Source organism: Botryllus schlosseri, chromosome 2 (assembly GCF_051294905.1).
Source record: "Botryllus schlosseri isolate E-star chromosome 2, Bs_hap1, whole genome shotgun sequence".
Lineage (NCBI taxonomy): Eukaryota > Metazoa > Chordata > Ascidiacea > Stolidobranchia > Styelidae > Botryllus > Botryllus schlosseri.
The window spans coordinates 19,755,876-19,769,159 of record NC_137237.1 but is presented as its reverse complement, the minus strand read 5'-3'; the positions used below and the strand labels follow the sequence as shown (position 1 = coordinate 19,769,159).

At 41.5% G+C, this 13,284-nt stretch overlaps 1 pseudogene across 1 annotated transcript in view; it reads right to left on the bottom strand.

Moving 5' to 3' along the window:
- Positions 1-419: 419 nt before the first annotated feature.
- Positions 420-13,284, bottom strand: part of LOC145434069 (furin-like protease kpc-1) — a 30,488-nt pseudogene continuing 17,623 nt past the window's right edge. The window contains exons 12-18 of the transcript XR_013913263.1: positions 9,756-10,049; positions 9,536-9,693; positions 4,401-4,530; positions 4,251-4,338; positions 3,969-4,190; positions 2,582-2,643; positions 420-2,208 (exon numbers count right to left, since the gene is read on the bottom strand). The product of XR_013913263.1 is annotated as a furin-like protease kpc-1 (transcript). The remainder of the gene's footprint in view (positions 2,209-2,581; positions 2,644-3,968; positions 4,191-4,250; positions 4,339-4,400; positions 4,531-9,535; positions 9,694-9,755; positions 10,050-13,284) is intronic.

The following is a 13,284-nucleotide window of genomic DNA, read 5'->3' as shown; positions in this document are numbered from 1 at the left end:
TTCTATATCAGGAGTAGAATCAAGTTCCGCGTGCATGTGTAGTGTATGTAGGTTTTCAATCGCTTGCAACTGTGAAAGAGCTTTCACAAACAGACTAGTTACCAAACATGAAGCACTTTGCGTAAGAGTTGGTGGCGATATCCAGCCAACTAAAGGAATATATACTACTTTGGCTACGTGCCGAACTACGAGCGAACTGGTGTCGCCGTCTTCAGGTCGGTGAAGTCTCCAAAGCTCGGGAAATAAAGTCTTAGGTATTTCCTTTAGAGAGAGAGAGAGTCTTTATTTTCATCCAACCAAAATACATAACACACGGCAGTGATGGTGGTACAGAAAATATGCTTGCACAGTATTCGGTATTAGATAGGAATGATCGATAAGACCGTGAAGGTCATCTAGTCTGATCACACCAGCATCAAACAGGTACACTTGACTCTAAGCAGTCTGGCTGTAAAAAAGGTTACAGTAGTTAAAAAAATAAAATAGAAGACAAATTAAACGATGGTAGCAAATGATCAATGAAGCAATGTCTGGGCGAGGTAGGGCAACAGTGTTAGTGTAACGACAAGAGGTGATCAAGTAGGGCTTTTTTGAATCTATTATAAGGCAATTCACGGATGTGTGGTGGTAATGCATTCCAGATGATAGGTCCCGAGTAGTCGATAGATCTCTTAGTTAGGTTGCTATTGGGTGGGGGTAAGTAGATGTTTCCTTTAGACGAGGATCTCGTGTAGTGGGAGTGGACATTTTTGGCAGGTATGAAAAAGTCATCAAACACAGGAGGCAAACTATTGGAAAAATATTTGTGAATGACTTTTGATACTTCGAAGCGGTATAGTTTGTCAACTTGCAAAATTCGGTGCTTACGGTAGTAAGGCGATAGTTTGGTACGTAAAGGTACAGAAGAGATCAGCCGTATCGCACGGTTAGTAGCAGACTATACTACCTCGAGATTGGCAGATAGCATTAAGTTATACGCCGAGTACGCAGAGGAATATTTGAACAATTACGGCATTGAATTGCATTATTTCGATCATCCTGAATTAATTTTTTGCAGACGAGAGGTCCTTCTTATCCTTCAATGCGGCCTTGCTCATATACTCTTAAATCATCCTTTTATACATATTCTGCCTATTTGCCTATTCATGTGTATTGTGCGCCCATCAGTTGAATTCAGACTGCCTTCATCGAAACGTTGAAAATTCCCGAAGTCACCCAATTCGTTGCGGGCGCAATATAACAAAGATAATATTGGTTTCTTTATTAGTACAAAATATTGGCACTGCCATTGCCACGGCAACGAGTATCGACTGTATCACACGCTTTGCGCAGTAGTCAGAAAATTAGCAACGGACAAAAATGCGATGTATCATCGTTTGCACAGCATACAATTGAGAAACATCTTTGCACGATCTGTGCTGACGATCAGCGATAAACACCAGAACATGTACCACAACACTGTCAAGACCATATCCTCCTATTACAATAGCCTCTTTTCAACACGTGGTCACAATGTTTGGCCGCTGTAAGAAATTCGAAATGTTTTATGCGGTCATATCCCCGAAGATTAAGATTCGTATCAAGCACATGCATCCATTAACAGTTAATATACAAAGCAATGCTCGAGGTTACAGACGTAATGCAGGGTACGGAGGTATTTAGTTGTGTGAGATCGAACGGATTGTTGGTGCTGTTCATTTTTATTGGTGTGGGATGAGCCGCTATTCACTTGGGAAGCTACCATCTGCCCTGGAGTTTCGAATCGAATTGTGCTGAAATGTCACGCATCGCCGTCAGCCGCTTGCTCCGCATCCCTACCTGTTATCGCTGCTGAACCTTGACTTTGTTCGACACCAATACCACTGTCGACAATCATAGGCGTTTGCGGATCGGAACCGCCGGTTCTTTCTGGGAGCTGAAGTTCGTTGTCGACGTTGCCTTCTGTAGCGTCGCCGTATTTACTATCTGCGTCCGCGTAGGCATGCTCGTAATAGTCGTCAGGGTAGTCGTCGTCCAAGATACTCGTCGAATTCAATTCATTCGTCGAATTCAATTCACTCAACGAAGGTAGGCCCGCGGATACGTACAACTCTCCAGACTCGTAGAGCATACAAGTCTGACAGCACAGAATGCTGATCTCTTGGTGGCGACACATGTCAAGTCCCACAAATATCAAGCACGTATTTTTATCGAAACGATCCTTGTACCCTACGTCGTGTCCGAGTGTGAACGACAGAGCAGTGATAGATTCAAATGTACGCCGAAAAAGCACCAAAGTTAGCAAGTTCCGCATTGCGACGCCCAGAAGAAATATGCCGATGCAAGAGACAGTACCAGTAGGTTGACGAGCAGCGCAGTATCGAATGGGCAGGCAGCATGGAAACGAAAGAAGACAAATGCATGTTAAAGGGATAGCAACATCGTGCTTTGAACGTACATAGTCCATATATTAGTCTGGAATTTTATCATTAGTTGATACTTCTCCAAATATGCGCCGCAGACACGCTCAAAGTATTATTAGTGGATGTATTCATAATATTAGTCGATACAAGCTCGATGATTGGAATAAAATTACTCTTACCGTCACAGCTCAGACAGTCGGTTGCAGACGGGCCATCGCAAGTTTTGCAAGTCCTGTGACACCTGTGGATGGAGAAGAGTGGAATCGACTTTCCGACTGATGCATACGGAAAAGTAAAATCATAACACGTGTGATTTGGTATTCTTGAGATTAATCTGTCGAGTCGAGTATTCGAGTATCACTCATTATGACGCCATGACATAATGAAATATGTCAAAGTTCAAATATGTACCTTTTATGCCACAACAAAGAATATAATGCCTGGTATCCAACAAATTAAAGAGACTTTAGTATTTTTTCGACCACGCCGATTTCATTGTACTTCGTGACAAGGTTATGGGATGATTATGACTTCGGAAATGCGTTATTTCCCGCAACGTGGGTAGCATTTGTACTGTGTTTCGTATGCTTCGATGCGGCTAATCAGGGTTCTAAGCCTTCCACATTGGAAAATACTATCAAAACTATAATTCTCGTCGATAAATTCCCTTTTATTGGCGAGGAGCATGTAATGTCAGTACTCGAAAAAATCGTCTTTCACTACTCGACTCGAATCATTAAAATTAATACTCAATTCAGATTCGAGTACTCGAATCATTGTGCCCAGCACTAGTTGTGAGGAATACAAAATATTTAACTGTAAACGCAAATTTTTGTTCATTATTGATAAATGTAATTCGAATTTCACTGGAGGCCACTGATAGGCCTATTGGAATTGTATTCTTTGTGTAACTATTATATTATGCATGTAACCTGCTTATATAATGGTTTCGCATTGACGTTTTCTCTAACTACTTTTAGGTCCAATTACCCTTAAAACTTAGTGTTGACTTTTTTGCGTTCTTTGAATCTGGTGTCAAAGTCATCGACTAGTCCCTATTGGTGACATGATTGAAATCGGAACGCTGCCGCCGAATGGCTATAATATGACCTATGAACACAATCGACATTTGCTGTCTTGGGGGACTATTTGATACAAGCATTTCTCAATCTACTTCGCGGGCCCGATGAAATCGTATGGTGAGCAGGATGCGACCCGCGGGCCGTCTGTTTGACACCCCTGATCTAGTTCCTTTTCTTTGTTATAGAATAGACATTTTAATAAACTTTGCACTCCCGTTATAGACCTAGTGCCAAGAGAGTCGACAGTTAAACCACTCCCACTCACCATCAAAAAAGCATAACACGAGAAACTAGGTAACACTGCGCTTTCGCTTTATGGCGTCAGTATAACACTGATGATACCACTGACGCAGTGTTGCATATCGCTTTATAAACGTGTACTGTACATGTACGGGAAATTAGAACGTAGGCATACGGTTGAGGAGATTATATCGTCGTCGTAATTTCCGGTAAAGCGGGGGAATTGCAAATACTAGCAACTCACCTGCGACATGTTTGTCGATCCCTATCGTGATAGGAACGAGTTGGGCAAGTTCTTACACATCGCATCGTATGCAGGATCATCCCGTTTTCACATCTCGTACACTGCCCCTCGAGGGGTCCTATGCATTCCAGGCAATGATCATGGCAAAAGGCGCAGCCAGTTTGATACGACGCGATGTATGTCCCTTGCGGACATGCCGCGTGACACGCATTACCCACTTGTCTGCGAAGAAAAGAATATTGCGGTGGCCAAGTCTCACCAAAAACCTGCGACAAATCTCACTGGAATCCGGCCTTGCATGATGTGCAGCTTTCACGACTGCCCGAGCACGTCTTGCAGCTCTGGTGGCACGGCATGCAACTTTGTGTCACTGAATTAGAATCGCAATATCAATGGATGGTTCGGGGCTTCGATAGAACACAGTTCTTTCACCGTTGTCCAGAAACGAGTCGTTGGAGCATTGCTGGATGCAGCGCCCGTCAACGGGTGAGAAACCGATGTTGCAAGCAGTGCAGTTCTGTGCGTAAGGTCCCGAACATTCCTTGCATGTCTCTGAGCAGGGCTGGTTTATACATATGTATATATATATATGTCCGTCAGATACGATTACGCTTTTTAGTGAGTCAGTAGTATACAAATTGCGGTAGGCCTACCGGCACTGCACTCGGTAATATCAAGCCAAACAGTTGAATTCAATCTGGTACGATAATTCAAATGTAACAGCACCAAGAGCCATATGAGCGCATGTCGCGACCTTATCATTAGAAATCCGATTTCCACCAACTACCCAACGGTTTGAAATTCTATATTGGTGTCCTCGTTATCAGTCCGTTCGGTGCCGATCAATTTTACGCAGAACCGTAACTGCCGTACCCCAACGCTCCAATTCGGGAGGAGGCAAGTTCGAAGTGGGACCAAAATTATTTTGTGAATGAACATAAATTATAGAGCATTTTTTGGTGTCTTGATGTCTTTGTTGGGTACCCTTCCCCCAATAAAAAATACGCATGGTTTGTAGAAATAGGCATTTCGGCGTCGGCCAATATCACGCCACGACGCATCATGACATATGAAGTTTACGCCAGCATAGAACCACCGAGAAGTGTGCCAAAACATCAGGAGCGAGAAAACCTTGACCGAAAAGAACTACTCTTATGTTGACAGATATGCATAGGCTATGTCTAAATTTCTAAAGGCGCATAAATGGCTGGAGCCAAATCTTCCTGTGCTGGCCTTCTGAACCGCATAGGACAAATACTTCGCGCGTTTGGCGATTCGTCCACAAAAATTCGTCGACTGCTGACTGTTGAGTATAACAAAATTCGGTCATAAATAGTGGTGATAACGTAGATCCCAATGGGGTGTATGTGGGGCGATGCCCTCAGAAGTTTGGTTCATCACCCTATGGGGGCCCCGAGAACAACGCTTTGGGGTGGGGGTTGACGAAGTGCTGTTTCAGCCATGACTATACTGGAATATAAAGGTATTTCTTCAAACGAATCGACGCCGTGAACTGTACAAGTACGCAATGCACCGTGTCAGTAACAAGTTAAACTACACGCTCATAATTGACATTGTGTGACAATTCAGGAATACGAGTGTACCAAGCACACATGAATGAATACACAAAACTGATAGTTACAAACTGGAAAGCGATCATCCAATCACTAATTGCCTTCTTTCATGCAACACCAGGGGGTCCGAACATCGCATTGACTAGCTCGAACCGCGACAATTCGTAGGCATACACAATAACCAGGGTTGCATTCAAAACAAATGGTTGTTTAAAAGACTTTGTTTAAAACATGTTTCACACGGTGTTTTAAACAATGTTTTTTTTTAAACGTAGTACGTTTCAAGTTGTATAATTATGCCATATTTGTGTAAATACTTTCCAAAAACATGTTGTGCGAGCCTATACGGACGACGATTACCACCCGATATAGCCGAGATATAGGGTATGGGATGGTTGGGACCCTCGAAATAGTCGGTTTGATAGCTACAGTACGTTAATATAGATCATTGGTACGGAACGAATGTTCTGATGATGATGAACGCCGACCGTAAAAATGCTACAAGACGATGTAGTCCTGGTTAAAGATATTTTTGGTCCGGGTGGAAAGACTATTTCGTCAAAGGAGCTATATTTACCCTATATTTTAATTGTGAATATCGATCCATTATGACGTGACAATTGAATATACGTGACGTCATGGCTTGGAAAAAACAGCAAAAGGGCCTTCTCCGAAACATGTCGACAACAGTTTAGATATCGATATTAAAGAGCTGTCATTCCCGATATAATTTCGATCAACTCCGTGGTGATAACAGCTTGTCTCGATCGGTTGAATAACAGGGTCTTTTTATCAATGACTTCGCCAGCGTTCTTTGTGGCGCCATCCATGCAGACCATCCTAGCGCCTTGCTCGCTGGCGTAGTTTTTCTTCAGAGTGTAATAAATGGTATTGACCAGTTGGCATTCCTGGTAGCTCTGCAGAACATCTTGATCGACAGAGTCAAAAACAGCCATGCTAGGCGCGCTAGCAAGACAGTCAGAAGAATAGAACATGTTTGTTTTAAATTGATTTTTGATTTAATCACAACCCTAACAATAACACACTGTCCAATTTCGCGCTACGATTTAATTTACGATTTAATCGAGAATTTAGCTCTTATAATTCAGGGAAGAGACGGTGTTTTGCACCGTACGCGTCTCCAAATCGACATGTGCAGCAAGATGACATTTTTAGGCTTTGTTGTCGCTTATATATTCGTCCAGTACCTGATTAGTTAAATTGTTCAGCTCACATAAGCCATATTCACATAAGTCCAGTTTTGTGAACTGCACATGCACATTGCACAGTGATCATGCTTTTTGAACCGCGCAATTACTCATCGGTGCTGTACTGAAGACGAAGTTGACGATATTGCGGGTATGATTAATACCCACAACACAGTAATTACGGAGTTAGTCGCGGTATATCTAGCCTATCCAGCTTTGACGCATGTATGAACATTGAACATGATCATGGTTAGCTAAAAACGTGGTGCCATAACGAGGCAACAGTTCTTAATTTTGTGAACGATTAGGCCTACCGTAAAATTATGCGAATTCAGCCAACCGTTACGCTATCTAGACCAGTGCTTTTCGACCCTTTTGAGCTTCATTCGCACTTTTTTTGGAAAATAAATTTCCTTCGCACAAGCCAACCGAAAATTGTTATACAAAAAGAAGATGAAGATACGTAAGAATATTCTCTTCAGATGTGCAACAAATTGGCTAGCATAGCTTTTAGGCCATTAAGTGTCTCAGTAATAGGGCAACTCTTTTCCCTCGTTTTGATTTCAACCATTTCACTAAAACGCTTGTCGGTCAGGCAAGTTGTTGGCTTTTGTACAATAACCCCTACCATGGTGCTTGGATGGCCTGGTCTTAAGAACTGTTCTGCACTCCTATCCAAAACACAGCTATTTTCCGCGAGTGAAAAACGCTTGCTGGCAGAAATCGTTTTGGGGAGATGACACAAAGGTCCCGGAGGGTCCAGTTTGTCGATAGGGTGAAAATAGACATGCTTGTGTTCAGGCTTATGCCTGATGTATTGGTAAGTAAGGTGCAGTAACATCAAGGAGAGTAGGCACATTAGAGCTCGCTACCTTACGATACGTTGCTCCAACTTGTGTTCTGTTTTTTTTTTTCGATTTCCCAATTTCTGTCTCGCGAATATATGAGAAGAGCAAATAAAGTCACGATACTGTTTGTTCGGCTATTTAGCTAAATCTAACTTGAAAATTCATGACAGTTGTATTAACCTTGAAGCAGCTTTTTAGACTACCACCAAAATCTGAATGTTTGTGGCATCTCGCGACCCGAGCCTCACCCATGAAAAGGAATTCATTTTTAGTATTACTATAGAATGTAAACGTTTACATTCTATAGTATTACAGTAGTGTGCTACGATTTTACGGACATGTATGACATACAGAACGCGCACACCACAATTCTACCCAACACAGCTCTATAAAATGTGTCTGACGCTCGTGATTTCAAATTAGGGTGAAGTAAATTCCTCTGCGTGTAACAGTCGTACTACTGTCTACTTAGATTGCAAGAACGGGACTATTCCGTGCCGACAACGGAATATATCTATATCGAAAGGTTTGGCCATCCAGTGACGGTCATTTTTTTGCGAAGGGACCGCATTTTATCAGCGGTCGGTTAGCCAAAACTTTACGTCTTCATGTGCCCCGACGCAGAAGGGGTTGGCCTCGGAATGAATGAGTCTCATAGGCCTGAACTCTCTCCTTGCACACCTCTACACTATAGTTCATCCCAACAGTCTTCATCCATGCTTTCCAGAAAAAAACATTCGGACAAATCTTATCATGAATTCAAACCAAACGTCGGCTGATGCTCATGATCAAGCCATATTTTGAGCGTGTCTCGTTTATTGACTACAGTAGCCAACACAGTGACCTTGGATATGTAAAAAATATCGCCGGATTTTTGCAAAAATATTACATACCTATTAACAGATAGCTCTCGCACCGCGTCGACGCAAAATTATACCCATGTGGTCCATACTTTAATAACCCCTGAAGGGGTAAAAATTTGCGTTACAGTAACATGCAAATGTGAGTCTGTAATGATGGTATTTACTACTATCCTCGTGCATCGCGCTAATCGAACAGTTATTACGAAAATATGACGATTGTTTAGCAAAAGAAAGCAGAAAGTCATTTTGACGTCATTTTTACAGCCTGTGACATAGGCTCAGACGGGATGATATACTGTATGTCTGCTACAACACCAGCTTCCAAACCAGGCTTTTGATTACGTAATAATTATAGTGCGAAAATATTAATTCACTACGGCTTCTGAGAGCTACGATTAGTGGTGCGTCAAGTTAAACATGTTTTTACAATTACGTCTCAACTACAACAGTTACACTGCCCTTGAATTTCCTATTACGTGTATTTGAATTATTCCACGTCAGAAAAATTAACAATTATTCACGATTTTCATTCGCACTATAATCCGGATTTTTCATTCGCACCATTCGCACCACCCTCGTCATTCGCACTGCATTTTTTTCATTCGCACCAGTGCGAACCGTCACACAGGTTGAAAAGCACTGATCTAGACTATAGACCTTTTTGCTTAAATATCTTCAGCATATGTGTTACTTCAAAAAAACGAAGGATGTTTGATACTTTCAAATTACGTACAGTAACTGTTACGGATTTCAGTTTCGCACCACAATCCTGAAGGGATCAGAATGCACAATCCGGCACCAATTCGAATTCGTATTAATATTCGAAATTTCACTTCAAAATCCTATAGTACTGTTTCGCAAGTATCGTAAATGAGAAAGAGAACATAATCGTCCCGACAAATTAATTTTTCATTCCAACTTATTTAAATTCACATTGTGGCGATTACACAGCGTTTCGCCTTAGTTATCGCCCTTCAATAATATCAGCGAACTCGCGCGTCTTAACACGAATCGGGACAAAAAAGGCAACAATTTACTAAAACATTGTAACCCAATACACTTTCAATCTATTACTTGACATATCGTTGTTGTCCCATTCAGAAAATAATCCGACGGGCACGATGCGATGCACACGCCCGATGCTGTCGAGGCGTGTTTACAGGATTTACATTCCATAGCGGTGGCACCGCAGCACCCGTCGCACTCGGCATGACACTGATTTTGCGGGTAAGCTATATGAACGCAAAGTAAAATCTGCAACGTGTAAATACCGAAATGAAAATTTTTCTCTCACCTTCGCAAGCGTCGAGCGAAAAGTTGGGCTGCGGGTGGTCTAGCGTACCGTAAAATATCAGCTGCCAACTCACAAGGAAATTACTGGCGGACAGATCCCGGCCACTGCAAAGGGAAGTGAGATTTTGCGATTGCGAGTAGGGTGAAAAGAAGGTGCACTTACGGATGCCGATATTTCAGTCGGTAGGGGTCATCTTCGATTTTCAAGCGCCAAAGTCCTAGTGGGCTCTCGCCCCAGTGATGGGTGGTCATGAAATCCCAATTTTTGAACCCCTCCCTAGACTTGTCGCCAGATCTGTAAAGGTGCAGGGTACGATTGGCATCACCGAGGGCTCCCCCAAAATGAGAATAGGGCGATATATTCAATACTGAACAATGAACATATATCTTGATCAAAGTACATCGTCATCATCGTAGACTACGATATTTCTCCCGATTCAAGTCCACACAGGAAGCATGAAGCTTTGCAATTGGAACAATTACAATTATTCATGTTCATTGTTATGGGCACATCACATATGATGCAGTCACCAGTCATACACTATAAAATGTGAAAGCTTACAGCATTAAAAAGTTGCAACATTGATATATTAGCGACTGCGAGCGATCATTGGGGCAAGTTTTTGTTGCACTAAAATTGCGAGAATGTTGCACTTAATTTTAACAAAAGTTTCAGCAAAAAGTTACATTTATAATTTTTGTTGAATTATAAGGGCATGAAATACTCGAAATAAAAGGTTCCGTTGTATAACCTAGTTCGTGCCTTGCTGTCAGATTTGTTACTTTGGCATTCAACTGGCGGTCTGGCGACGGGCGAAACCGCCAAAATCCACCTTTTTTCGGTACACAGCAAGAAAATTACGCGATGAGGGAATAATTTTCCCCAAAAAAGCCAAACAGCATAGCGATAGCCCTCTCCCCCTAAAACAAGTAAAATAACCCACCCACCCCCTAGGTCTGCAAAGTTGACGTAAAGCATTGCAGAAAAACCCACTCTTAGCGACTTTAACAAAATCAATAGCCTGAATAGGGTGACCCAGTGAAAGTGTAATTTTCGACGGTCTCGCCTGGGCTACGTGAAATGGGAAACTATCTCAAATTTAAACGACAGAATTAATATAGCGATCTATATACATATTGTACTGGCACGGTCGTGCTTGGCAGGGGTGGTTGAACTTCTCGCTTGCAAGCCATTGTGTCATAGATAACATTCAGATGCACCTAACCCATCATATATAGCTCATTGTTATGCAAATCAAAGATAATAGAACCATACTATAAATAGATTAGAGCATGTTTTTACATCCTTCCCTTTCATTTTCACGCAATATTTGATAAAAATTGAAGTAAAACTTGCCATGAAAATTTGCACTATAAAATCCCTCCAAACAGCTTGAAACATCATAGTACATAAATTCTGAGTATATAGAAAGCTGTAAGAAGGTGTAAAAAAAAGTAGCAAAACTTTCAAAATCTTGCCTTAGTGATCATGATCATTGTTCGCCTGGTCCAGGTAATTGGAGACAGGCCTACGTAACTACCAAGTTTCGAGTGTCGATAGTCAATATTGTTATGATACTGCCTTCCTATATACGTATATAACAACATAAAGCAAAATTGCCTTGACATGACACCCCTACTACACTGCCTAATAATAATGATAAATAATTTCCAATTTAGTTTAATTGACCGTATCAACCGCTACCGTCCTGTCAGATTGAATTTATTTATAATAATACTTAATAACACTGGTCAACAAAATTTTTTTAAAAAAATGGCAGAACATCTGAGAGCCGTTTCTGGGGTTTTCGAGGTTGCTGATTACGAATATCACATTATTAGTGTCATGACTCGAGTCATCCCAACACTGATGCCCTGGAATGCGGCCAGACTACGTGAGTAGTCGAAATGCGGCCGTGAATGGCAAAACGGTTGGCAACCCCTGATCTTGGTAAATCTTATATACATTACTGGAGTTTATTTATGTATTTTGATTTAAAAGAGTCTTCTGGGTGTAAACATGACAAATAGATTGAATTTCTAAACTTTATATAGTATGACAGAGCCGATCTTCTATCTAGCCATTACAGCGAAAATGGATGATTCTGGTCAAAACCTCCCAATGGGTTATCTCCAAAACAAGAGATAAATTGAAAAAACGAATATCATATTCTGAATAAGTGCTCTTCAAAACCCCCAAAACCACTCTTACTTTGCCTGATTTTAAAATATATGTGTTGACCAGTGTAATTTGAAATCGAACAACTCCGGAATTCTATGGCTACCTCACAAGTAAGCCTTTAATTGCAACTTCACCGGTGTGATTTAACAAGGTAACACACGCGGTTGTTTTCATAGAGAAGTCGTCCACAGCCACGCCGATCCATTCGGAATAGGGCAATTTTTTGACGTTGCACCAGAAGTCAACATTTTGTCAAAATTGTATCGTTAGGTCAAAAAATTGTCAAAATTGCTTTAACGTCCACATTTTTTGAAACCGGCATTTCTCTGTATCGTAGATGTTTGCGCTATCGGTGAACTGATCATTTGACATTTGACATCTTGTAGCCTTCTTCATAGGCCTGTCGTTGCAGACGGCTCAATTGTCTGCTCATTGTGAATCATATGCGGTCAAAGGAAACAATTAGGTTCCCATGGCGTTAAGTTCAATGTATCGCAATACCCTAACTGAAGCAAGACTGCGTGGACATTGGATCTTATATCAATCGCACGATGAAAAATTGTGATGTAGACCAGAGCTCTTCAACCGGGTGTATCGTGCACCCTAGGCCTAGGCAAGGAAAGGACGTAGTTTATTTTTTTCCTTGATGTTTATTTTTGCGGCATATACACCGACTCATGATTAGTGCTGGGCAGAATCGAGTATCTGAGTGATTCGATTCCGAATCACGTAATATGCTTCGAGTCGAGTCGAGTCATCGAGTATCACTCATTATGACGTCATGACAGAATTTAATATGTAAAAGTTCAAATGTGTACCTTTTATGCGACCACAAATAATAAAATGCCTGGTATCGATCACATTAAAGATACTTTGGTAGTTTTTCGACCATACCGATTTCATTGCACTTGGCGACAACGTTGTGGGATGATCATGACTTCGGAAATGTGCTATTTCCAGCAACGTTCGTAGCTTTGCACTATATGTTCGTATGCTACGGTAGGGCCAATCAAGGTTTCAAGGCTTCAACAGTGAAAATTAGTATCGATACTATAAATCTCGTTAATGAATTAACGTTCAGAGGCGAGGAGCGTTTAATTTCAGTACTCAAAAAAATCGTATTTTACTACTCGACTCGAATCATCAAAATTAATACTCGATTCAGATTCGAATACTCGCATCATTGTGCCCAGCCCTACTCACGATACACATACACACGATCTGTGCATATGCATATCATGAGTGCATGATGTGCATATGCCGCTGGACAAGGAAGTGCAGATATAGCCTTTAGGGCTTTCTAAGTCATGCACCACCCCTCCATGCTATCCCAGTAATGCATGAGCGC